Source organism: Bubalus bubalis, chromosome 11, assembly GCF_019923935.1.
Source record: "Bubalus bubalis isolate 160015118507 breed Murrah chromosome 11, NDDB_SH_1, whole genome shotgun sequence".
Lineage (NCBI taxonomy): Eukaryota > Metazoa > Chordata > Mammalia > Artiodactyla > Bovidae > Bubalus > Bubalus bubalis.
In genome coordinates, this window is record NC_059167.1 from 29,269,061 (window position 1) to 29,296,983 (window position 27,923).

A 27,923-nucleotide genomic window follows, 5' to 3' on the forward strand; every position below is an offset into this window, starting at 1 on the left:
AATCAATCTAGTGGCAAGCCAGAGAAAGAACAAACAAGACAAAAATAGCGTTGTAATCTGCAAAACGATAATAGCACCTGCTTATCAAAACCAACATATATTGTGAATTTAAAAAGTATGCATGCATTGATTCTTCCCTCTGCCTCTAGAGGTAACACAGGTAGCAACGTTTACTGGCATAGGTTCAGCAGTCACACCACCCGGGAAGAAATCACAATCTGCCACTTATTATCTGTGTGGCCTTGAGCAAATTATTTAACCTCTCTGTGCTTCTGTTTTCTAAGTAATAAAAGAAGACAATAAATATAACTACATTAAAGATTAAATGGAAAATAACCTGGATGGCACCTAGCACATAGAGAGTTCTCAAAAAGGAACTAACATCTTCCTCGGTAGCGTCATTATCAGCTTTGCAGACCTTTTAAAATACCTAGGAGCAGTCAAATATGAGATGGATATGTTGCTTTGTACACAGGCTGTGCTCCACACCCCTTTCCCTCTCTTGCATTAATTATCCCAGAGGGATGGGGAAGGGATAAAGTAGGAGCCTGAGAATAGCAGCTACAAACTACTACATATAAAACAGATTAAAAAACAAGGTCCTATTGTATAGCACCAGGAACTATATTCAATAACCTATAATAAACCATAATGGAAAATGATATGAAAAAGAATATGTCTGTATATTTTTGCTTAATCATTTTGCTGTACACCTGAAACTAACAGTATAAATCAACTACACTTAAAATCATCTCTATCTCCCCCCTCCCACCAATTCTTGTATTTTCAACTACTTCCCTTAGTAGATACCACATTGTTTTCACCTGCATTAAAAATTCACTAAGTGTCTCCCATCCTTAAGAGCCCCTCCTCACCACCATATGCTCTTTTCAACCATAGCCCTGCTTTTTCCCAGTCACAACTGACCATCTTCAGAGTACCCTACATTCACCTCCACTTTCTTACCTCCAAAGCCTCTAGGATCCTTTACTCAGATTCCCACTGATCTCCAGGTACCCAGCCTTACCCACCACAAATCCCTTCTCCACATACCAGCCAGAGTGATCCTTCTGAAATAAGTCTGATTTGTTCAATTGCCCCACTAAAGCCCTCTGCAGTGGGTTTAATTGTGACCCCCAAAAGAGACATCCACCCTGAATCTCAGAATGTGACATTATTTAAAATAAAATGGCTTTGCAATGTAATTAGGGTAGGATCTTCAGATGAAATAATCCAGGATCAGGGTGGGCCCTAAATACAGAAATAAGTATCCCTAAAAGACACTGAAAAGGAGAAATCACAGAGAGAAGATGACCATGTGAAGATGGGAGAAAAGACTGAAGTTATGAAGCCAACTGAGGAATGCCAAGGCTTGCCAGCAGCCACCAAGAACTAGGAGAGAGCCCTGGAAGAGGTACTCTATCAGAGATTCCTGAGGAATCAATTTTGCTGATATCCTAATTTTGGACTTCTGGCCTCCAAAATTGTGAGAGAACAAATTTGTTGTTTTAAGCTGTCAAGCATTTGGTAATATGTCATGTTAACCCTCAGAAACTAATTTACCCTCCAACAGCTTCCCATCACCCCATAGGACAAAACTTGAACTCCTCATCTTGGTTTGCGAGACTTTTCATGACCTAGCTGCTGATTCTAGCCTTTATCACTCATCACTCCCCAGCATCAAACTCTTTGTTGCCATCATATTCATCTATTTCTGGTTGCCCAAACATAGCTCACCTCCAGACCTTTGGAGAGACTATTTCAAATCCATGGAATGACTGTGCACTCTCTACTGTCTAACACTGATACTAGACTTCCTCTGAAAGCCTTTTTTGTTCCTCTTGACCAGGCTGGATGCTTCTACTATGAGTTTCCACCCACTGAGACTTCAACAGATTTTTCAAGTGTTTTCAAATGTTAAATTTTCAACTTCATAAGAACAAGGACTTTGCCTCAGTTACCCGATGTGCTCTCAGCAGCTAGCCTAGGAGATGCATGATACATATTTGATGCTTAAATAAATATTGAATTCTTCTGTGCTATGACATGTTGATACATGGAAAGAAAATATATGCCTCAAGTAGGTCAGTAACACTAACAACATGAGATATGATTTATATCAGATCCAGGCTTAGGGAAAAAAATATTCATCTATTGTCTATAATGCCATTCATTAGTGAAACTAAATCTTGATTTTTTAATACACTGTATTTTTCCATTATAAAACAACATGATGCATATTACATAAAATCTACAAAATATAGAAAAAGATGATGACAACCACAGTTAAGATTTTGTGTACTTCCTTCCAGTCATTTTGATATTTGGGCAAATACTAATTGTATTGATTTTACCTTTACTGTCTTGTAAAAAAAATTTCTAGATAAAAACTTCTATTTATTTTTTAGAGACTTAAAGAAAAAATGATTCATGCATTTAGTAAAATATTTTTAAAATATTGGAAAATGTTTTTTTAAAGATCATGTTGAAACTCACCACCTATCATTGTTTTCTCTTATATTTTCTTAACTATTTTTTACCAACATTGAGATACTATCTTATATCAATGCATTTAATATAAAAATATTCACAAATTCCAGATTGAAGACAATATATAATATATAAGGAGTTTCGATATAAATCTTCAAAGATGAAAGAAAGAATTGGGAGAAAGCTCTTGTATTAGTCAAAATAACTCTTTTTGTAGATGAAAGTATTTTTGTTAGGAATCATTCTTGTAGCAGTGACTAAACTATGGGTAGGTACAAAATTCCTAGGTAGCTACCAAAATGGTTCTCTCCTCAAAACTATCTAGACATCAGTGCATTAACTTTTCATGTTTAATGTTCAATAAATGAATGTGACACTGCAGCTACTTTTTGTTACTGTATGGGCAACAGAATTTTTTGGTCTAGAATCTTTTCAATATAAAATTTTAATTTAATTTTCCTTTTAATACCAAAAATTATAAGAATGTGACTTTTTATGGAATCTTTTGTTGATTTTCCCTAGAACCTAGTCTTTTCACCAGCATATCCATGACTTTTTTAAAGCTTACTCTGTGAGAGAGGGAGAGGGTGGGAAGATTTGGGAGAATGGCATTGAAACATGTAAAATATCATGTATGAAACAAGTTGCCAGTCCAGGTTCGATGCACGATACTGGATGCTTGGGGCTGGTGCACTGGGATGACCCAGAGGGATGGAATGGGAAGGGAGGAGGGAGGAGGGTTCAGGATGGGGAACACATGTATACCTGTGGCGGATTCATTTTGATATTTGGCAAAAATAATACAATTATGTAAAGTTTAAAAATTAAATAAAATTAAAAAAAAATAAAGCTTGGAAGAATTTTCTTCAATGATGTCTGATAATTTGTGCCAATTGTTCATGTTTCTGTCTTAAACTAGGGTACTATTTCTTTAGTTACCAATTTCTAGGGTTTTTTTTCTTCTGCATCCTAGCGGATCTCAAATATGGCCTACACTTTTCATTTAACTAAATAGGTGAAAGCGTGCTGTAACCTACTTCACTACTATAAACTCTGTATATCTGAGTCAGTGGCAGACAGTGGGAGAAGATAAAGTCTTTTGAGTTGGATGGTGAAGAACACTAGGAATAAGCACAAATGTAGCTAAAGCAGAGGAAAACTTAGTCCAAGGAGTGTAGTTATTTCATGAGACTTCATATTCCTCTCAGAATGTATCAATTTTAATTTCATCCTTTTCTGTGTATTTATGGGTACTTAATTGGAAGTCTGAAGAGGTGCATGAAAGACTGGGAGCCACATGTTACATTAAACTATAGTTTAGTGTATGTTTCTGGTTGGCCAAAAAATTTGTTCAGGTTTTTTGTTATATTTATGAAAAACTTGATCAAAATTTTTGGCCAGCCCAATACTTTCTACATGAGTAGAGTATCAAGGAAATGACTGAGAAGTTAGCAGTGACCTCAGACTTGTAAGAACTGCTTAACCAGGATTGCAGACAAATTAACCTCTCTAAAAATTGTTTAAAATTACAAATATAACCTAGCAATTCCACTTCTAGGTATATATCCAATGGAATTGAAAATACACACATTCACAAAAAAAACCTGTGAATGAGAGTGCATAGCATTATTCATAATAGCCAAAAAAGTGGAAATAGACCAAGAGTCCAGGCACTGATTAATAAAATGTGGCATATCCATACAATGGAATATTGTTCCACCAAAAAATGAAGTACTGATACATGCTACAGTATGGATGAAACTTAAAAAAACTACACTAAGTGAAAAACATCTGACAAAAGGCCATGGAATTGTGTAATTGATCCCACTTATATTAAATGTCTAATGGACAAATCCAAGGTGACAGAAGGTATATGAATTGTTTCCAGAAGCTAGCAGGATAGTGGGAGGAATAGGGAGAAATGAGGAGTAACTGCAAATGGGTATGGGTTTTGTTTTGTTTTTTGAGGTAATGAAATTATTCTGAAATGAGATGGTTCTGATGCTTGTGCAATTTTGTGAATATACTAAAACCAGCGAATAGTACACTTTAAGAGGTGTGAATTTTATGGAATATGAATTTCATCTCAAAAAGATGTTTCAATTCCAGTCTTTTAGTAAAGACTGGGAAGAAACATGAGAAAAATGAGTTTTCTGAGATTTGGCTTGGAAGTGATTTTCTTCATGTTTAAACATTGTATAATTTTATTATTCAGAATTTAGAATTAAAAATAAAGTCTGAATATTGTACAGTATGGGAATTGTATCAGCAGAGCTCTAGCATCAGTGTGTAACACCGAACACAGCAAGCCAACAGTTCTATTGGTCAAAGCCAGAGAGTTTGATGCCGCTGAGTTTGAATCTAAACAAAATAAGGGATTTTGGCAGGAAAGTCTAAAGTCATCTTGCATTCCATATATACAAATGCTATGATGAAGAACAAGCATTACATGTATCATTTGCTGTAGATGACAAGGGCACATATGTCAAGAAACTTCACTGCCATCTGCAGAGTAACTCATCTAATTATTCCAGTAATTACTAAATTGGAAATCAGATGGCTGTGAAGTTCGGTCACATAGTTCATATTGAAAACTTCCTCAAAGTTAAATATACCTCTCACGTTCCACTGGAGAGCCCCACCTGTTGGTTCATAAGCAGTGGCTCAAGGGGAAGACAGAGCATGCAAAGACATGAACAAAGAGGCCTCTGCATGTCACATGGTCTATAGATGTTTGTACATTTCATTCCACAGTTGTTAAAAAGGTTAAAAAAAAAAAGAAAAAAAAGGCTAGACAATTTCAGCCATCTGACTCACAAGTACTAGATATAAGAAGAAACTGAAATTTTACTTAACAAAATGCTAAGGCAGGGACATCAGAAATAACTGAGCAATGATAATAGAAATAATTAAAGAGTAAAGTTATAATTTCTCAGGAATAAACTTTCTTGGCACTGCTCTGAAGATTGTGAGGAATCTCATTTTTAAAAAAAGAGGAAAGCCTGAAGTAAATCTAAAACTCTACTCACTTAAACACCTCTACCATCCTTGAGTAGCCATCAACCTGACAGTCCTATTTTCCATCACACCATTTTGATTTCATTTATCCCTTTAAAAAGCAGCATTGGAAGAGAACAAGATGGCAGAGGAGTAGGTGGACGTGGACTCTCCACAGATACCTCAGGAATACACCTTCAGACCTGACCAGCGGAAAAGAATATACAGAACCACGCAAAACTCAGTAGGAGTAGGGACTAGGGAGAAAAACAAGAGTGTTAGAAGGACTGGACCTGCCCTCAGCAGGTGGGGGAACTGAAGCAGGGGTCCGATCTCCACATCGGGGCAACTGGAGAAGACTCTGATAGGGCCATAACTCCTGGGACAAAGCAGTCTGTGACCCTGCACACTTTGCACTGAGCCATCTTCACGCTCAACTCTCACGAAGGCAGAGCTGCCACAGGAAAAAGAAATCTTGTGTCTATGTGCACAGGGTCACTTCAGTCATGTCCAACTCTTTGCGACCCTGTAGAAGTCTGAGTCAGAGGAGAAACATTTAAGGCTGAGAGTCAAACAGCTGATCTGTGGCAGCCTAAACAGAATGAGAATCAGACAGTCCTTGCCACAGCCATACTTACCCCGGACAGGGATGTAGATCCCCTGGAAGGTGCAGCAGCTGGAGCTGGAGTTTAGGGATCGTGGAGCAATCCCAGGGTAAGGGCTGCTGTTGACTGTGGAGAGACTGATAGAGGGGATGTGAGGGAGGAGACTGTGGTGGGAAATGCCTGTGGAAGAAAGCCAGGCAGCCATGGAAGCAAGGCGATACTACTGAGCCACGTGTAGGGGGCTGGAGCCATGACCATAGCCTCTCTCTCCCCACAGGCCAGCATCTGCAGCTGAACTGAGGCAGGCCCATCAAATGCCTGACATACTGAACTACAGAGTAGAACCCCAACCAGGGGGGGCCCTCTATGTGCCTGACGCACCAAACAACAGAGAAGGACCCCATGAAGGGAGCCCTCTAAGTGCCTGAACCGCGAAGCTATGGAGAAAGACTGGCCAAAGAGGAATTCTGACTGCCAGCTACAAGAGACTTGAAAAAACTGGGACAAAGCAGTCTGTGACCCTGCACACTTTGCACTGCGCCATCTTCATGCTCAACTCTCACGAAGGCAGAGCTGCCACAGGAAAAAGAAATCTTGTCTCTATGTGCTCAGGGTCACTTCAGTCATGTCCAACTCTTTGCGACCCTGTAGACTGTGGCCTGCCAGGCTTCTCAGTCAGGGGGCTTCTCCAGGCAAGAATACTGGAGTGTATCGGCCAATACTGGTTGCCATACTCTTCTTCTTCTACTACTACTACTAAGTCGCTTCAGTCGTGTCTGACTCTGTGCCACCCCACAGACAGCAGCACACCAGGCTCCACCGTCCCTGGGATTCTCCAGGCAAGAACACTGGAGTGGGTTGCCATTTCCTTCTCCAGTGCATGAAAGTGAAAAGTGAAAGTTAAGTCGCTCAGTCGTATCTGACTCTTCACCATCCCATGGACTGCAGCCGACCATGCTCCTCGGTCCATGGGATTTTCCAGGCAAGAGTACTGGAGTGGGTTAGAGCACTATATTTCCTGCTGCCCTAGCTGCCAACTCCCCTGAGTGCCTACTGCTGCCAGAACCCCTGCGACTGAAGCAGCTGCACCACTTCCACACCTGGCCCTCACAGGGGCAAACCCAAGTCCTCCAGGGCAGCCTCAGAAGCAATCCCTGGTGGACCACCCAAATGCAGAGGTGGAAATAAAATCATACCTGAAACCCAGGGGCAGTGTGGCTAAGGAAGAAGACTCAAAAACTTCCCACCAGCTGTACAAGCTGCAGATTAAACCCACACGATCAACAAGGCAGACCCTGTGTCTATAGAATACATAAAAGCACATCCTCCTACAAAAGAAAATGCACTAGTTTAGATAGCTGTGGACATTGGAGGCAAGAAACACAGGATTAGGACCAAATTAGAATCTGAGCTGCCCCCACAACAGGTTCAGAGATGAGCACAGTGTTGGAGGGCATCCTAGGGAGGTGAGGTAGACTGTGACTCCCAGCAAGGGAAGGACTCTAACAGCAGTGACTTAAGAAAAACATTATGCTTATGTTTTGACTTGTTCTGTAGATGCTTTTGGATTTATTTTTCCTTTTTTTTTTTCCACCTCTGTTGTAGTTGACGATTTTATTGACACTATGAAATTTAATTAAGCTTTTGAGCTTTTTTTTTTCCCTCAGTCACATTTTTTTATTGCTGTTATAAACCTCTGCCTCTATGTTGGGCTTTTGCAGTTCTATGGAGTTTTCCTTTCTTTCTTTCTTTTCTCTTTTTTTAATTTTAATCTTTAATTTTTAAACCTATTATTTTTTCTACATTTATTCCTTTTTTTTGCTTTTCCTACTGTTCTTTTCCCCTTGTAGTTAATCTTTAATATATATAAATCTTCTATATCTATCTCTATTTAACTTTGCATATCTATTCTTTCTTTCTTTTCTTTCCTGTCAACATATTTGTTAGTTTTATTTTCATTGCTTTATTCCCCAATTGGACATTGCTTTAGTTTTGTTTTCCAGTTTATGCTTTAGGTAGTTTTGCTTTTACTGGTAGATATAATTTTTGGTTTCCTTTGTTCGTCAGGTCAATCTATTGTACTTTATTTTTATTGGACTGTTTTGATTTTGCTTATGGGTATATATGTATATGTGTATAGTCAGTTACACTTTTTATAGTTATAAACCTTTGCCTGTATGTTGGGCTTTACCAGTTTTGTGGAGTTTTCCTTTTTTTTTTTCTTTCTTCTTCCTTTTTTTGCTTTTCTGTTTTTTATAATTGTAATTTTTAATTTTTTAAAAAATATTATCTTTTTCTACATTTATTCCTTTGTTTGCCTTTCCTATTGTTCTTTTCCCCTTGCTGCTGCTGCTAAGCTGCTTCAGTCATGTCTGACTCTGTGCGACCCCATAGACAGCAGCTCACCAGGCTCCCCCATCCCTGGGATTCTCCAGGCAAGAACACTGGAGTGGGTTGCCAAATCTTTAATGTATATGAATGTTCTTCATCTACCTCTATTTAACCTTGTATATCTATTATTTTCTTTCTTTCCTTTCCTCTAAACACCTTGCTTTAGTTTTGTTTTCTGGTTTGTGCTTTAGTTAATTTTGTTCAACTGGTAAATATAATTTTTTATTTACTTTGTTCACCAGGTCAATCTACTGTACTTTTAGTTGGAATGTTTTGATTTTGCTGATAGGTGTATATGTATTTGTGTATATTCCATTATTTTAATTAGTATTTGCTTGATTTTGTAATTGCCATTTGTCTGGGGTTCATCTTTGGTTTCTCCTTTTTGGGGATTTGTTTTCATCTCACTTAATGCCATAAAAAACCACTTTTGGAATCTTCATTCCTGACCAGAGATTAAGCCCAGATCCTTTGGAGTGGGAGCACTGACTCTAAGACCCTAGACTACCAGAGAACTAACCCTAGGGAGTATCAAATATTGAGAACTCACACTAAGGAAACTACGTGAATGCAAGACCTGGTATCACACAACCACCAGTAGCACACCGTGCAGGACATCTCATCTAAACAACAAACAAAACAAAAATACAAACCCAATCATCAGCAGACAGATTTACCAACTCACTCAGCCTTACCCATCAGAGGAAAAACAAACAAACAACAACAACAACAAAAAAAAAAACCTTAGCACAAATCTCACCCTATATGAAGCTTACATAAACCACTGGACCAAACTTAGGAGGGCAGAAACCAAGAGGAAGAAAGAATTCAACCTTGAAGCCTGGGGAAAGGAGACCTCAAACACAATAAGTTAAAATATATATATAATGAAAAGGCAGAGAAATACTACACAAATGAAGGAACAAATTAGAAATACAGAAGTCCAAATAAATGAAGAGGAAATAGGCAAACTACCTGAAAAAGAATTCAGAATAATGATAGTAAAGATGATCAAAAACCTTGAAAACAAAATGGAGAAAATGCAGGAATCAATTAACAAAGACCTAGAATAATTAAAGGATAAAAATACAAACAACACCATTACTGAAATTAAAAATACTCTGGAAGGAATCAATAGCAGAATATCTGAAGCAGAAGAATGAATCAGTGAGCTGGAAGATAAAAGGTGTAAATAAGTTTTGAAGAGCAGAACAAAGTAAAAAGAATGAAAAGAACTAAGGATAGTCTCAGAGACCTCTGAACAATATCAAACACACCAACATTCGAATTATAGGGATCCCAGAAGAAGAAGAGAAAAAGAAAGGGTATGAGAAAATTTTCGAAGAGATTATAGTTGAAAATTTCCTCAACATGGAAAAGGAAATAATCAAGTCTAAGAGGCGCAAAGAGTCCCATATAGGATAAACCCAAGGAGAAACATGCCAAGACACAGACTAAACACAAAGAAAGAATATTAAAAGCAGCAAGGGAGAAGCAACAAGTAACATATAAGGGAAACCCCATACGTTTGACAGTTGATCTTTCAGCAGAAACTTTATAGGCCAGAAGGGAATGGCAGGATATATTTAAAGTACTGAAAGGGAAAAATCTACAACAAGATTACTGTATCCAGCAAGGATCTCATTTAAAATTGATGGAGAAATCAAAAGCCTTTCAGACAAGCAAAAGTTAAGAGAATTCAGTACCACCAAACCAGCTTTACAACAAATGTTAAAGGGAATACAAGAGAAGGAAAAAGATCTACAAAATCAACCCCAATTAAGAAAATGGCAATAGGAACGTATATATCAATAATTGCTTTAAATGTAAATGCATTAAATGCTCCAACCAAAAGACACAGACTGGCTGAATGGATACAAAAACAAGACCCCTATATATGCTGTCTACAAGAAACCCACTTAAGACCTAAAGACACATATAGACTCAAAGTGAGAGGATAGAAAAATATATTCCATGCATATGGGAAGCAAAAGAAAGCTGGAGTAGCGATCCTCATATTAGACAAAATAGACCTTAAAATAAAGAAGATTACAAGAGATAAGGAAGGACACTATATAATGATCAAGGAATCAATCCAAGAGGAAGACGTAACAATTGTAAATATCTATGCACCCAACATAAGAGCACCTCAGTAGATAAGACAAACACTAACAGACATTAAAGGAGAAACTGACAGTAACACAATAATAGTAGGAGACTTTAACATCCCATCCACACCAATGGACAGATCATCAAAACAGAAAATTAATAAGGAAACACAAGTGTTAAATGATACATTAGATGAAATGGATCTCATTGATATCTTCAGGACATTCCATTCAAATGCAGAAGAATATACCTTCTTCTCAAGTCCACATGGAACATTCTCCAGGATAGACCACATCTTGAGTCACAAATCAAACCTCAGTAAATTTAAGAAAGTTGAAATCAAGCATAATCTCTGACCACAATGCTATGAGACTAGATATCAATTACAAGAAAAAAACTGTAAGAAACACAAATGCATGGAGATTAAGCAATCAGATCAGATCAGATCAGTCGCTCAGTCGTGTCCGACTCTTTATGACCCCATGAATCACAGCACGCCAGGCCTCCCTGTCCTTCACCAACTCCTGGAGTTCACTCAGACTCACATCCATCGAGTCAGTGATGCCATCCAGCCATCTCATCCTCTGTCCTCCCCTTCTCCTCCTGCCCCCAATCCCTCCCAGCATCAGAGTCTTTTCCAATGAGTCAACTCTTCGCATGAGGTGGCCAAAGTACTGGAGTTTCAGCTTTAGCATCATTCCTTCCAAAGAAATCCCAGGGCTGATCTCCTTCAGAATGGACTGGTTGGATCTCCTTGCAGTCCAAGGGACTCTCAAGAGTCTTTTCCAACACCACAGTTCAAAAGCATCAGTTCTTCAGTGCTCAGCCTTCTTCACAGTCCAACTCTCACATCCATACATGACCACTGGAAAAACCATAGCCTTGACTAGATGGACCTTTTTTGGCAAAGTAATGTCTATGCTTTTGAATATGCTATCTAGGTTGGTCATAACTTTCCTTCCAAGGAGTAAGTGTCTTTTAATTTCATGGCTGCAGTCACCATCTGTAGTGATTTTGGAGCCCAGAAAAATAAAGTCTGACACTGTTTCCCCATCTATTTCCTATGAAGTGGTGGGACCAGATGCCATGATCTTCGTTTTCTGAATGTTGAGCTTTAAGCCAACTTTTTCACTCTCCACTTTCACTTTTATCAAGAGGCTTTTGAGTTCCTCTTCACTTTCTGCCATAAGGGTGGTATCATCTGCATATCTGAGGTTATTGATATTTCTCCCGGCAATCTTGATTCCAGCTTGTGTTTCTTCCAGTCCAGCATTTCTCATGATGTACTCTGCATAGAAGTTAAATAAACAGGGTGACAATATACAGCCTTGACGAACTCCTTTTCCTATTTGGAACCAGTCTGTTGTTCCATGTCCAGTTCAGCAATACATTTCTAAATAACCAACAGGTCACTGAAGAAGTCAAAAGGGAAATCAAAAAATTTCTAGAAACAAATAACAATGAAAACATGACAACTCAAAACCTATGGGATGCAGGAAAAGCAGTTCTAAGAGGGAACTTTATAGTGATACAATCCTACCTCAAGAAACAAGAAAAACATCAAATAGACAACCTAACTTCATACCTAAAACAACTGGAAAAACAACAAAAAATAACCAAAATTAGTAGAAGGAAAGAAATCATAAAGATCCAAGCAGAAATAAATGAAAAAGAAATTAAAGATAAAATAGCTTAATAAAACTAAAAGCTGGTTCTTTGAGAACATAAACAAAATTGACAAACCTTTGGCCAGACTCTTACAGAAAAAAAGAGAGAAGAATCAAATCAACAAAACTAGAAATGAAAAAGGAGAGGTTACAACAGGCAATGCAGAATTACAAAGGATTATAACCGACTATTATGGGCAACTACATGGAAATAAAATGGATAACCTGGAAGAAATGGACAGATTCTTAGAAAAGTTCAAACCTCCAAGACTGAACCAGGAAGAAATATAAATTATGAACAACCCAATTACAAGCACTGAAATTGAAGCTGTGATCAAAATTCTCCCAAAAAACAAAAGCCCAGGACCAGATGGCTTCACAGGAGAATTCTATCAAACATTTTGAGAAGAGCTAATGCCTATACTTCTAAAACTCTTTCAATAAATTGCAGAGGAAAGACCACTTCCAAACTCATTCTACAAGGTCACCACCACCCTGATACCAAAACCAGACAAAGACAACATAAAAAAAGAAAACTACAAGCCAATATCACTGATGAACATAGATACAAAACTCCTCTACAAAATTTTAGCAAACAGAATTCAGCAATACATCAAAAAGCTCATACACCATGATCAAGTTGGGTTTATTCCAGGAATGCAAGGATTCTTCAATATACACAAATCAATCAATGTGATACACCATATTAACAAATTGAAAAATAGAAACCATATGATCATTTCAATAGATGCAGAAAAAGCTTTGACAAAATTCAGCACCCATTTATGATTAAAATTCTTCAAAAAATGGGCATAGACAGAACCTACCTCAACATAGCAAAGGCCATATATGATAAGCCAACAGCAAACATTATTCTCAATGGTGAAAAACTGAAAGCATTCCTCCTAAGATCAGAAACAAGGCAAGGGTGAACACTTTCCCCACTATTATTCAACATAGTTCTGAAAGTCCTAGCTACAGCAATCAAAGAAGAAAAAGAAATAAAAGGAATCCAGATTGGAAAAGAAGCTCTCATTGTTTGCAGATGACATGATACTGTACATAGAAAACCCTAAAGATAGTATCAGAAAATTACTAGAGCTTATCAATAAATATAGCAAAGTTGCAGGATACAAAATAAATACACAGAAATCACTTACATTTCTATATACTAACAATGAAAAACCAGAAAAAGAAATTAAGGAATCAATCCTATTCACTATTGCAACAAAAAGAATTAAATATCTAGTAATAAACTTACCTAAGGAGACAAAAGAACTGTACACAGAAAATTATAAGACACTAATGAAAGAAATCAAAGATGAGATAAACAGATGGTGAGATGTTCCCTGTTCCTGGGTAGGAAGAATCAATATACTGAAAATGATTATACTACCAAATGCAATCTACAAATTCAATGAGATCCTTATCAAATTACCAATGACATTTTACACAGAACTATAAAAAAAAATTCACAATACAAATGGAAACACCAAAGATCCCAAATAGCTAAAGCAGTCTTGAAAGAAGAATGGAGCTGGAGGAATCAACTTTCCTGACTTCAGATTATACTACAAAGCTACAGTCATCAAGACAGTATGGTACTGGCACAAAAACAGAAATATAGACCAATGGAATAAGATAGAAAGCCCAGAAATAAACCCATGCACCTATGAGTACCTTATATTTGACAAAGGAGGCAAGAATATACAATGGGGCAAAGACAGCCTCTTTAATAAATGGTGCTGGGAAACTGGACAATTACATGTAAAAGAATGAAATTAGAACACTTCCTAACATCATACACAAAGATAAACTCAAGATGGATTAAAGACCTACAGGTAAGACCAGAAACTATAAAACTCTTAGAGGAAAACATAGACAGAACACTCAATGATAAATCAAAGCAAGATCCTCTATGACCTACCTCCTAGAATAATGGAAATAAAAACAAAAGTAAACAACTTGGACCTGATTAAACTTAAAAGCTTTTGCACAGCAAAGGAAACTATAAGCAAGGTGAAAAGATAACCCTCAGAATGGGACAAAATAATAGCAAATGAAACAACTGACAAAGGATTAATTTCCAAAATATACAAGCAGCTCATACAACTCAATGCTGCTGCTGCTGCTAAGTTGCTTCAGTCGTGTCCAACTCTGTGCGACCCCATAAATGGCAGCCCACCAGGCTCCCTAGTCCCTGGGATTCTCCAGGCAAGAATACTGGAGTGGGTTGCTGTTTCCTTCTCCAACACATGAAAGTGAAAAGTGAAAGTGAAGTCACTCAGTCGTGTCCGATTCTTTGCAACCCCATGGACTGCAGCCTACCAGGCTCCTCCATCCATGGGATTTTCCAGACAAGAGTACTGGAGTGGGGTGCCATTGCCTTCTCCAACAACTCAATGCTAGGGAAAAAAAAAAATCAAAAAGTGGTAAAAAGACCTAAACAGACATTTCTCCAAAGACGTACAGATGGCAAACAAACACATGAAAAGATTTTCAACATCGCTCATTATTAGAGAAATGCAAATCAAAACTACAATGAGATATCACCTCACACAGGTCAGAATGGCCATCATCAAAAAGTCTACAAGTAATAGTGCTGGAGAGGGTGTGGAGAAAAGGGAATACTCTTGCACTGTTGTGGGAATGTAAATTGAAACAGCCACTATGGAAGACACTATGGAGATTCCTTAGAATCTAGGAATAAAACCACCATATAACCCAGCAACCCCACTCCTAGGCATATACCCTGAGGGGATCAAACTTGAAAAAGACAAATGTATCCTATTGTTCATTGCAGCACTATTTACAATAGCTAGAACATGGAAGCAACCTAGATGCCCATCAACAGATGAATGGATAAAGAAGTTGTGGTACATATACACAATGGAATATTCAGTTCAGTTCAGTCACTCAGTCGTGTGTGACTCTTTGCAACCCCATGAATCATAGCACACCAGACCTCCCTGTCCATCACCAACACCCGGAGTTTACCCAAACTCATGTCCATCGAGTCGGTGATGCCATCCAGTCATCTCATCCTCTGTTGTCCCCTTCTCTTCTTGCCCCCAATCTCTCCCAGCATCAGTCTTTTCAAATGAGTCAACTCTTCACATGAGGTGGCCAAAAGTATTGGACTTTCACCCTCAGCATCAGTCCTTCCAATGAACACTCAGGACTGATCTCCTTTAGGATGGACTGGTTGGATCTCCTTGCAGTCCAAGGGACCCTCAAGAGTCTTCTCCAACACCACAGTTCAAAAGCATCAATTCTTCGGCGCTCAGCCTTCTTCACAGTCCAACTCTCACATCCATACATGACCACTGGAAAAACCATAGCCTTGACTAGATGGACCTTTGTTGGCAAAGTAATGTCTCTGCTTTTCAATATGCTATCTAGGTTGGTCATAACTTTCCTTCCAAGGAGTAAGCGTCTTTTAATTTCATGGCTGCAATCACCATCTGCAGTGATTTTGGAGCCCAAAAAAATAAAGTCTGACACTGTTTCCACTATTTCCCCATCTATTTCCCATGAAGTGATGGGACCAGATGCCATGATCTTAGTGTTCTGAATGTTGAGTTTTAAGCCAACTTTTTCACTTTCCCCTTTCACTTTCATCAAGAGGCTTTTGAGTCCCTTTTCACTTTCTTCCATAAGGGTGGTGTCATCTGCATATCTGGTTATCGATATTTCTCCCAGCAATATTGATTCCAGCTTGTGCTTCTTCCAGCCCAGTGTTTCTCATGATGTACTCTGCATATAAGTTAAATAAGCAGGGTGACAATATACAGCCTTGACGTACTCTTTTTCCTATTTGGAACCAGTCTGTCATTCCATGTCCAGTTCTAGCTGTAGCTTCCTGACCTGCATACAAGTTTCTCAGCATGTCAGGTGGTCCAGTATTCCCATCTCTTTTAGAATTTTCCACAGTTTATTGTGATCCACACAGTCAAAGGCTTTGGCATAGTCAATAAAGCAGAAATAGATGTTTTTCTGGAACACTTTTGCTTTTTCGAAGATCCAGTGGATGTTGGCAATTTGATCTCTGGTTCCTCTGCCTTTTCTAAAACCAGTTTGAACATCTGGAAGTTCATGGTTCATGTATTGCTGAAGCCTGGCTTGGAGAATTTTGAGCATTACTTTACTAGCGTGTGAGATGAGTGCAATTGTGTGGTAGTTTGAGCATTCTTTGGCATTGCCTTTCTTTGGGATTGGAATGAAAACAGACCCTTTCCAGTCCTGTGGCCACTGCTGAGTTTTCCAAATTTGCTGGCATGTTGAGTGCAGCACTTTCACAGCATCATCTTTCAGGATTTGAAATAGCTCAACTGGAATTCTATCACCTCCACTAACTTTGTTTGTAGTGAAGCTTTCTAAGGCCCACTTGACCTCACATTCCAGGATGTCTGGCTCTAGGTGAGTGATCACACCATCGTGATTATCTTGGTCATGAAGATCTTTTTTTGTACAGTTCTTCTGTGTATTCTTGCCACCTCTTCTTAATATCTTCTGCTTCTGTTAGATCCATACCATTTCTGTCCTTTATCGAGCCCATCTTTGCATGAAATTCTCCCTGGGTATCTCTAATTTTCTTGAAGAGATCTCTAGTCTTTCCCAGTCTGTTGTTTTTCTCTATTTCTTTGCACTGATCGCTGAGGAAGGCTTTCTTATCGCTCCTTGATATTCTTTGGAACTCTGCATTCAGATGCTTATATCTTTCCTTTTCCCCTTTGCTTTTCACTTCTCTTCTTTTCACAGCTATTTGTAAGGCCTCCTCAGACAGCCATTTTGCTTTTTTTTTTTTTTTTTGCATTTCTTTTCCATGGGGATGGTCTTGATCCCTGTCTCCTGTACAATGTCACGAACCTCATTCCATAGTTCATCAGGCATTCTATCTATCAGATCTAGGCCCTTAAATCTATTTCTCACTTCCACTGTATAATCATAAGGAATTTGACTTAGGTCATACCTGAATGGTCTAGTGGTTTTCCCTATGTTCTTCAATTTAAGTCTGAATTTTGCAATAAGGAGTTCATGATCTGAGCCACAGTCAGCTCCCAGTTTTGTTTTTGCTGACTGTATAGAGCCTCTCCATCTTTGGCTGCAAAGAATGTAATCAATCTGATTTTGGTGTTGACCATCTGGTGATGTCCATGTGTAGAGTCTTCTCTTGTGTTGTTGGAAGAGGGTGTCTCTATGACCAGTGCATTCTCTTGGAATATTACTCGGCCATAAAAAGGGCCTTTGAGTCAGTTCTAATGAGGTGGATGAATCTAGAACCTGTTATACAGAGTGAAGTAAATCAGAAAGAGAAAGATAAATATCATATTCTAATCTAGAAAAATGGTACTGAAGAATTTACTTCAGTTCAGTTCAGTTCAGTCACTCAGTCGTGTCCGACTCTTTGTGACCCCATGAATCGCAGCACGCCAGGCCTCCCTGTCCATCACCAACTCCCGGAGTTCACCCAGACTCACGTCCATTGAGTTACAGGGCAGCAATGGAGAAACAGACATAAAGAATAGACTTGTTAATATGGGGAGAGAGGAAGAGAGGGTGAGATGTATGGAAAGAGTAACATGGAAACTTACACTACCATATGTAAAATAGATAGCCAATCGGAACTTGCTATATAGCTAAGAAACTCAAACAGGGGCTCTCTATCAACCTAGAGAGGTAGGATGGGGAGGGAGATGGGAGGGAAGTTCAAAAGTGAGGGGATATATGTATACCTATGGCTGATTCATGTTGAGGTTTGACAGAAAACAACAAATTCTGTAAAGCAATTATCCTTCTACAAAAAATAAAATAAGTACATAAAAAGCAGCATGACTTTGTTTCTGTGAGGTTCTCAAGTGTGGTCATACAGCATAAGTCCCTGACTTGACCATAGGCTTGTTCACCTTAAAAATTCCAGCTCCATCTAAGGCTCAACACAATGGCTGCAGACAGCAGTACTCAAAGCTGCTAAGAGACTAGATCTTAACTGTTCCCACCACACAAAACCAAATGCATGACGTGAATTATGTGACCAAAAAAAATCCATTATGTGACAAGATGGAGGTGTTAGCTAATGCTATGATGGTAATCATATGACAATATATGATTTATCAAGTCAATACACTGTACACCTTAAACTAACACAACATATATCAATTGTGTCTTAATACATTTTCAAAAAGAATTTAGGATTGCCTGGACATGTCGACAGTCTTCCCTGGTAGCTCAGCTGGTAAAGAATCTGCCTGCAATAAGGGATACCTGGGTTCGATCCCCTGGAGAAGGGAATCCTCCTCCAGGGATCCATCCACCTCAGGACCCAAGGATCCTCCCAGGAAGGACAGTGAACAAGGTCAGAAAAGAGGTGACCTGAGTGCAGCACGGGTGTCCACCACTAAGGTTAGCCCAAGCCCAGACTCCTTTGGTCCCAGGACAAGATGACAATAAAAACTATAGCATTAGATATCAGCAGCTTTTGCAAAACAAGGAGCTGTTTTCAAAAGTAATGGCGGCACAATAAGAGTTGAGGTCCTTGAGCTATAGTTTATGCTCAGAACTTCTCTGCAAAAAGAAAAGAAGTTAAGAAATGAGAAACTTTTAAGAGCTGAACACCAATGTGACAACTCCATATACAGCTAATGCAGTGCACAAATTCAAAATATCTGTACAATTAGACTCATTTATACTATTAGCTTAAAGCTCAACATTCAGAAAACAAAGACCATGGCATCTGGTCCCATCACTTCATGGCAAATAGATGGGGAATCAGTGGAAACAGTGGCAGACTTTATTTTCTTGGGCTCCAAAATCACTGCATGGTGATTTTGCATGGTGACTGCAGCCATGAAATAAAAAGACGCTTACTCCTTGGAAGGAAAGTTATGACCAACCTAGACAGCATATTCAAAAGCAGAGACATTACTTTGCCAACAAAGTCTGTCTAATCGAGGCCATGATTTTTCCAGTAGTCATGTATGGATGTGAGAGTTGGACTATAAAGAAAGCTGAGCGCCAAAGAATTGATGCTTTTGAATTGTGGTGTTGGAGAAGACTCTTGAGAGTCCCTTGGACTGCAAGGAGATCCAACCAGTCCATCTTAAAGGAGATCAGTCCTGGGTGTTCATTGGAAGGACTGATGTTGAAACTCCAGTACTTTGTCCACCTGATGCGAAGAGCTGACTCATATGAAAGACCCTGATGCTGGGAAAGATTAAAGGCAGAAGGAGAAGGGGACAACAGAGGATGAGATGGTTGGATGGCATCACCGACTCAATGGACATGAGTTTGAGTAAACTCCAGGAGTTGGTGATGGACAGAGAGGCCTGGCGTGCTATAGTCCATGGGGTCGCAGAGTCGGACACGACTGAGCGACTGAACTGAACTATCAGTCATGCTTTTACAACCAAATACAAAATTAAATGTCACTAAAAAAATTAAGAACAAGTTAAACTGAGAGTTTTAATGTTCCTTTTTCCTACAGTGATGCTTCTGGAACCAAAAAAATAAAAGAACAAAGCCTTAAATACTTAGAAGCATATCATTTTGCCAGTATACTAAATTTAGGGCTAGTTAGGCACTATAACCTCAAACAACCATCATGTATAGTCAACCACTTCTCTAAATATTTCTAGAACTACAAAATATAAAATATTACATATATATGTGTGTGTATGTGTGTGTGTGTATATATATATATATATGAAAATGGGTAGTACTACTTAAATTTTCTTCCTAGTAGTAGCTAACAAGGATATGCTAACTACATATTCAAATGAATTTTTTGGAAGGGAAAAATAGGCCTTTCAAAAAATAGGGAAAAAAATTGGCTTAATGAAACCCAAGTGAGATTTTAACATGTTCCAAAATAAAACATAGCAACATATGGAGTCACTAGCAACCAATCATTTCTCAAACACTTGAGAACACAGCATTTGGGGGTATACATGGGGTGCTATCTTTAATACAGTAATATATATGTGTTGAAATGTGTCCATCTTCTCCTGAAAATTAAGTAATCTAACTTGTCTGCTTTACATGTTTAAAATGTAAATCCCCCTTTAGCATGAACATGAACACACATACACATGCACACACTCACACGTCTCTAGAAGCCAAGAATTATCAGCTAGCTTGCTTTCCTTTTCTTTAATACTCAGATGGTGAGCTCAGAAGCAGCATTTAAGGATGAAAAAGGTTGAAATGCACCAACAGGTCCACAAAAGGATCTCTGAGACTTTGTTCATTTATCTGAGTTTCCCGAACTCTTTAGATCCTCTCCACCATCCCTCAATCTCTCCATTTCCCTACATCTTCCCAGTGGGGAGGACAACAGAAAAAGAAGCAAAGGAATGAGATGATGTTGATGGTTTATAAGGCTATAATCAACATTTTTGGATTTTAATGGCATGTTTATATTGCTGAAATTAAATAAATGATATATAGGCCTTGTACAACTTATGTGTCATTCACCAAAAAAATTTATCAGTTAGCATGGATATAATTCAATATAACTTGAACACCACTGAACTTAACTATATAATCAAATTAGGAACATACGCCCAATAAAAGCATGTCATGTAGAAACATCAGGGAACATACACAAGATTTTGGTGGAATGGTTGCTAAATCAACATGGCAATTTATCTTTCAAGTAAAAATAGGATATTTTTATAAATGAGAAATTGAGAGACAGGTCTACTTAAGACAGGAAAAATGTCTCAGTAGAAAGATACCCAAATTCCTTCAACTCTCCAAAACAAATCCATTTGGAGAGCATTTGGAGTGAAATATAATTTTGATTTGTTTATAACATTTTTTCAACTCACAGAACTGCCCACACAGTGAGACTGAATTTTAACAGAACTGTTTTTCACTAATCCAATATCCTCAAAACAAATTTTTTTCTTGCAGTCTCAAGCAATTAAATATTTTTAAAGGATTATTCTAAAGAATCTTCAAATTTACATTTTGACCCTAAAAAGTAGTATGTAGATCTTTGTGCTCAAGGGCCAAGCAGCACATGGGACATCTCAAAATAGGAAGATTTAAATCCCCAGTTTCTCAGATGATATAAGTATTGCCTTGTGTTCAGGAAATTATGCATCCACAGAGATATAAGTTCACCCTGTTACTAAGAATTTGTTGGGAACACTCAAAGTCTACTGGCATTTTAGCTAAGAGCATAATGGATAACAGTAAAATTGGTGCTTCTCTAGAAGTTCAGCAGAGAGGCATCTGCCTGCCAATGCAGCAGACACAGGTTCAATCCCTGGGTTGGTAAGATTCCCTGGAGAAGGAAACAGCAACCCACTCCAGTAATTCGTGCCTAGGAAATCCCATGGATAGAGGAGACTACAGTCCATGGGATCACAGGTGAGCTGGACAAGACTTAGCAAATAAAACAAAATCTACTATCTACTCGTTGTGTCCTTTTTTAAAGTTCAGACCACACTTGACAACCATTTAAGTAACAACACTTGAACAAAATTATCATTGTATTCAAATAAACTAGGCACATTTAACCTATTCTTGTTCCTTAGTGGATGTTAAGAAGCCTCCTTGGAATTAATTTCTGAATAAAACAGATGGGATTCTAATCGATTCTCAGATTTCTCTACTAGAAGTATTTACTGGTTCTTTTTCATTACAAAGAGAAAAAAAAAAAAAGCACGATAAATGGTCTGTTTTACTGTCTGTGCTAATTTCATTTCATTATATCCTTGGAGTAAGCTATTATTTTCCCACTGGTTCCCATGGCATTCTTCATTATCAGCTGCTAATTGTCTAGCATTCACATAGGACTGTGAACCAAGTAGGCTGCTGCGTGGGCTGAAGTTCTAGGGGAAACTGAACAGCAGTGGATTCTGCTTTGTTATTATTGTGACACATTAAGAAAGTTTCCACCCACTTACATGCCCACATCACTCCACTGCACAGAATCCATACCCAGAGGGGCTGCGTGCTGAAGCTGGGAGGCCACCTGCACTAGGCTTCCCCATGGTGATTAGCATCACACATCAGGGCAACATTACACAGGGCCAAACTGTTGCACCATGACAGCCAGAGATCTGGCTCCCTATGGCGGACCTGAATACTAATCTTAAAACACAGCTATGAAAGTTTCATCTAAAAGCTTTGTTGATTTTTTGTTTTTTTTTAATCTCCTCGCCCTCAGCATAAGTCACCGACCCAGCCCAACTACTTCCTCAAACTTCTCCCCGTTTATCCATCCAGAATCAAGGTCAATTTAGAAATCTAAACATTTATGAAGGCTGCAAAGAGGCTGGAGACCTGTAAGTACATTTTGAGATGCACTGTTTTTGGTGGTTTAGTTGCTAAGTCTTGTCCAACTCTTGCAAGCCCATGGACTGCCGCCTGCCAGGCTCCTCTGTCTGAAATTTTTCCTAATGGAGACTTCGGTATCTGGAGATAATTACATTTGACCTTATAAATTCAAAACGTGCCAAACAAAAGCTATTTAGAAGAGCCAAAACAACATGCAATATTTTACACATTTAGGTCAAGAGGGAGTTGTGAAAGTCTCTTCATTAGCAAAGCAAACAAGGACTATGAGAGCAGGGTTTTGAGGCACAGAACGTGATGTTTCTATTCACGTGCTTTGTGGGCACCCTGTTGCAAAGTCTGGTGAAACAAAGCCCTGATGTCAGAGCAGGCTGTGTGCTGATCACTTTCACCAGAGAACTGTGCCTCTTGAGACACCTGTGCCTACTTCAGGCAGGCCCTTTCAGGGTACAGAGCTACTCTCATCAGATAAGAGTCACAGGGAGGTGGATTTCCTTCCTGGGTTAACCAGGATCATTTGAATGCTCTAAAATATGAAAGAGGATGACAGCTTCAAGTGGAATCTTACTTACTGGTGCATCCTGGTGTAGCCACCAAAATCCAAAAACTATTTCAGGTCTTTGAAGTTTAAGAATACGATATTCAAAGTCTACTTTAGACATGCTCAAATTCTTGAGGACTAGTTCACTCTAATTAAGCCAGAGGCTGAAAGGCAGAGAGGCATAGAAAATACAAAAGAGTACTTGGCCCTGAGTTAGAAAGTTCAGGTCCAGCACCTTACTACCAAACTCTACAACCCAGTGTGATATGAAATCTTGGGTACAGGGCTGTGTCTTGACTGCATGACATCTATGTGCTTTTCCAACAATAATATACGTGATAAATCAAAATCCTTCAAGCTAGGCTTCAACAGTAGGTGAACAAAAATGTCCAGATGTACAAGCTGGATTTAGAAAAGGCAGAGGAGCCAGAGATCAAATTGCCAACATCCTCTAGATCATAGAAAAAGCTAGAGAATTTTAGAAAAACATCTACTTCTGCTTTATTGATTATGCTAGATTATGCTAAAGCCTTTGACTGTGTAGATGACAACAAACTGGAAAATTCTTAAAGAGATGGGACTACCAGACCACCTTACCTGCCTCCTGAGAAACCTGTATGCATGACAAGAAGCAACAGTTAGAACTGGACATGGAACAATGGACTGGTTCCAAATTAGAAAAGGAGTACGTCAAGGCTGTATATTGTCTCCCTGTTTATTTAATTTCTATGCATAGTACATCATGTGAAATGCCAGGTTGGATGAAGCACAAACTGGAACCAAGACTGCCAGGAGAAATATCAATAATCTCAGATATGCAGATGACACCACCCTTATGGCAGAAAGTGAAGAGGAACTAAAGAGGAGAATGAAAAAGCTGGCTTAAAACTCAACATTCAAAAAACTAAGATCATGGCATCTTGTCCCATCACTTCATGGTAAATAGATGGGGAAACAATAGAAATAGTGACAGACTTTATTTTCTTGGGTTCCAAAATCACTGCAGATGGTGACCACAGCCATAGAATTAAAAGACACTTGCTCCTTGGCAGAAAAGCTATGACAAACCTAAACAGAGTATTAAAAAGCAGAGACATTACTTTGCCAACAAAGGTCTGTATGGTCAAAGCTACGGTTTTTCCAGTAGTCATGTAGAGATGTGAGAAGTGACCATAAAGAAGGCTAATTGTTGAAGAATTGATGCTTTTGAACTGTAATATTGGAGAAGACTCTAAAGAATCCTATGGACTGGAAGGAGATCAAACCAGTCAGTCATAAAGGAAATCAGTCCTGAGCATTCATTGGAAAGACTGATGTTGAAGCTGAAGCTTAAATATTTTGGCTATCTGATAAAAAGAGAGGACTCATTGGAAAAGACCCTGATGGTAGGAAAGACTGAAGGTGGGAGGAGACGGGGATGACAGAGGACGAGATGGTTGAATGGCATCACTAACTCAGTGGACATGAGTTTGAGTAAACTCCAAGAGTGGCGAAGGTCAGGGAGGCCTGGTGTGCTGCAGTCCATGGGATCACAAAGAGTCAGACATGACTGAGTGACTGAACAACAAAAATCAGGACACCAACTTTTATTTTATAATGGTTATGCCTGGTCCAAAAACTAGAACAAATCTTGTATCCACAGAACCACAATGAACCTCCTGCCTCAGTTCAGCTCAGTTCAGTTCAGTCGCTCAGTCATGTCCGACTCTTTGCAACCTACCTCAGATGGCTCCATTTAAGATGAAATCACAGTTCCAAGGGTTGCTGCGTAAGCAATGAATAAAAGCAAGAAAAGTTGGATCTTCTTGAGGCCTCTTTCCACCCATGTACAGGATAGATGTTTCAACAGTCTTCTTTCAAGGACTCTCTCAGTCACATCTCAGAAGAATCCTTTAAAATCAAAACACCTAACCCTCTGAATAGAGCAAGAGCCCATATCACACACCTTTAATCTTCAAGTTTTCTTTCTGTATGCCTAAAACATCACCAGAATCTTTTTATTTAGGGTTCTCTTCCGATCACACTCCCCTGGTGGCTCAGACAGTAAAGGATCTGCCTGAAATGCAGGAGACCTGGGTTTGATCCCTGAGTTGGGAAGAACCCCTGGAGAAGGGAATGGAAACCCACTCCAGTATTCTTGCCTACAGAATTCTGGACAGGAGTCTGATGGGATACAGTCCATGGGGTCGCAAAGATTAGAACACAACTGAGTGACTAACACTTTCACTTTTTTCTACCACTCTAACTCTGTCAAAGCCCCACTTCTCACAGTTTTTATATTCTTAAGGACTCCGTGTTTTGTCCATTTCCACTTTAACGAGAATTTCTTTTATTTTTTTATGTATTCACATGGCTTCAGCCATCATTGAGGTCTACAAGTGGAAATGCTCGTCAGAAGCATATATATCTACCAGGATGTCCTACAGGCATTCCCTAGATTATCAAGCCTAAGACTCATTATCCTCTTCAAATGTCCTCTGAAACTGCTGAATATCCACCATTCCATCCCCAGGGCAGTGCTTTAGACAGACCTTTACCATTCTGGGGCCAGGTTGCTACAAAAGCCTCCAAATTGATATTGTCTTGCATCTCCTTTCCCTTTTACTCCATTTTTTAAGATTTTTTTTAAAAAGTCTAGGTCAAGTTTTCAACTGTTCGATTTCTTTAAAATTATGAATTTAATTTAAAACAATTGATTAAAGGAGAAGAGGAAAACAGAAGATGAAACGGTTAAATAGCATCACCAACTCAATGGACATGAATTTTAGCAAACTCCAGGAGATAGTGGAGGACAGAGGAATCTGGCATGCTGCAGTCCATGGGGTCACAAAGAGTTGGACACAACTCAGCAACTGAATAAACAATAATAATATAGTGCAGACTCAAAGTCATGCATAAAAGTGCCGGAGTCCAACACCAGCAACCAGGGATTCAACCTGAAGAGATGGACAGTGTCGGTGATGAGACAGCCTCTCATTTTTCTATGGACTGCCTGTTTATTCCAAGTTTAAGATTCTCTTTTATACTTTTACAAAAACATTAGGCCAGAGGTTTGACATTTTCAGTTCCCCTTCTCCCAGATTTATTATCTCCATAAATCATTATTGCTCTTCAAACAGAGTTCCTGCTTCAGGGATTCTCTGGGAATCAGCCTTATCATCTATTATCTACCTCTTCTAATGTGTCCTATAGTTAACTTGTGATTACATTGTAACTCATACTACATTCCTCAGTTTACTACTTATCTTCCTAAATCCTGTTTGCCCCTAACATCCTGAGCTCACTATCTCTTAAAAAGGCTTCCAGCTATAGTGTCTCTAAAAATTCCTAACTTCTATCAGATCAGATCAGATCAGATCAGATCAGTCGCTCAGTCGTGTCCGACTCTTTGCGACCCCATGAATCGCAGCACGCCAGGCCTCCCTGTCCATCACCAACTCCCGGAGTTCACTCAGACTCACGTCCATCAAGTCAGTGATGCCATCCAGCCATCTCATCCTCTGTCGTCCCCTTCTCCTCTAACTTCTATAAGCTATAGTAAAATATGCTAACTTTACAACATTCCTTAAATCTTTAACTTCTAACTGTTTTAATTATTTCTAAGCCCTAAACTCAGTAAACTCCTTTGCCATAAACTTTCTCCTCACAAATAGACTTCAGATATCAATCCCTCCCATAGCCTCAAGCTACGGCCTATGTGCTCATCCTGGAACACTCTTTTGTAAAAGTCCTTGAATAAATGTCAATGATTAACTTTATGAATTATTTTCTGAGCAATGCTGCAGAAGGCTTTGTGCCTTCTCATGCTCCTCTCAAGACCAATAAGCACCTTAATATTCCTTTTCAGTCAACTCAGCCGAGGAGAGTAAAAAGACAAGTTAGAATTACAAGGCCTAACTCCTTCATCCCAGGATCCATGCCTGCGGAATGAGGAGAGGGGGCTGGGGACCGTGCCTCCATTTTGTCAGTAATGCCTAACACGGCTCCCGACATAAAAGCTTCTAAGATTCCCCCTGGCCTAAAGATTAAAGCTCAAACTAGTACCTTAACATCTGAGACCCTTTACAAACTAGTCCCAAACCACCTTTCCAGTCTGGTCACTAACCACACATCCCAGGCCCTGTGTTTAGCTTTACCAGATACCTATTATTTCCTAAGCATGCCATGGCCTTTCAAACCTCTGTGTATATCCTCATAAGAATCCCTATCCCTGGAATGACCTTTTCAAACAGGCAAAGTCCTCCGCAACTTCTAAGAACCCAGTGGAATGCCAACTCCTCTGCAAGTCTTTCCCTATCCCACCAATCAGTGTATACAACCATACTGTATCTTTACACTGAACTTGGACATTGCATTACTGTTCATTTAATCCAGCTGTAATCCCCACAAGACTAAATTTATTGAAACTAGAGACGGGGTGTTCTTACTCATCTTTATAGTCCTGATGCTTTGCTCATAACAGATCCATACTGCAGGTGAGTTTAATTAAATTAAAAATCATAACCCCCAAGATTATATTAAATGGGCTGACTGATGGGTTATTGCATACAAACCATTACTATATTAGAATATGGAACAAGAGAAGTCTCAGGAAGGTTTCTTTCAAATACAAGTCCCATATACAGTACGTCTTTGTCTTCAATAAGCATACGGTTCTGTTGTTCCTGCCTTATGGTTTTGGTCCATTAATATTTTAGGGCCTATAGTCAACTATCAAAAGTTCTGGCTGGGAAAACTATTACCCTAAACTGTTGATCCAGAAAGAACCCTGGATGACACTGACTCAAATCTCTTTGTTAAAATAAAGGCTAAAGAACA

The 27,923-nt window shown here is 38.9% G+C and overlaps 1 protein-coding gene across 1 annotated transcript in view; it reads right to left on the reverse strand.

Annotated features, from left to right (window-relative positions):
• SYT16 (synaptotagmin 16) overlaps positions 1 to 27,923 on the reverse strand; it is a 296,976-nt gene that overhangs the window by 151,707 nt on the left and 117,346 nt on the right. The gene's annotated exons all lie outside the window — the stretch shown is intronic.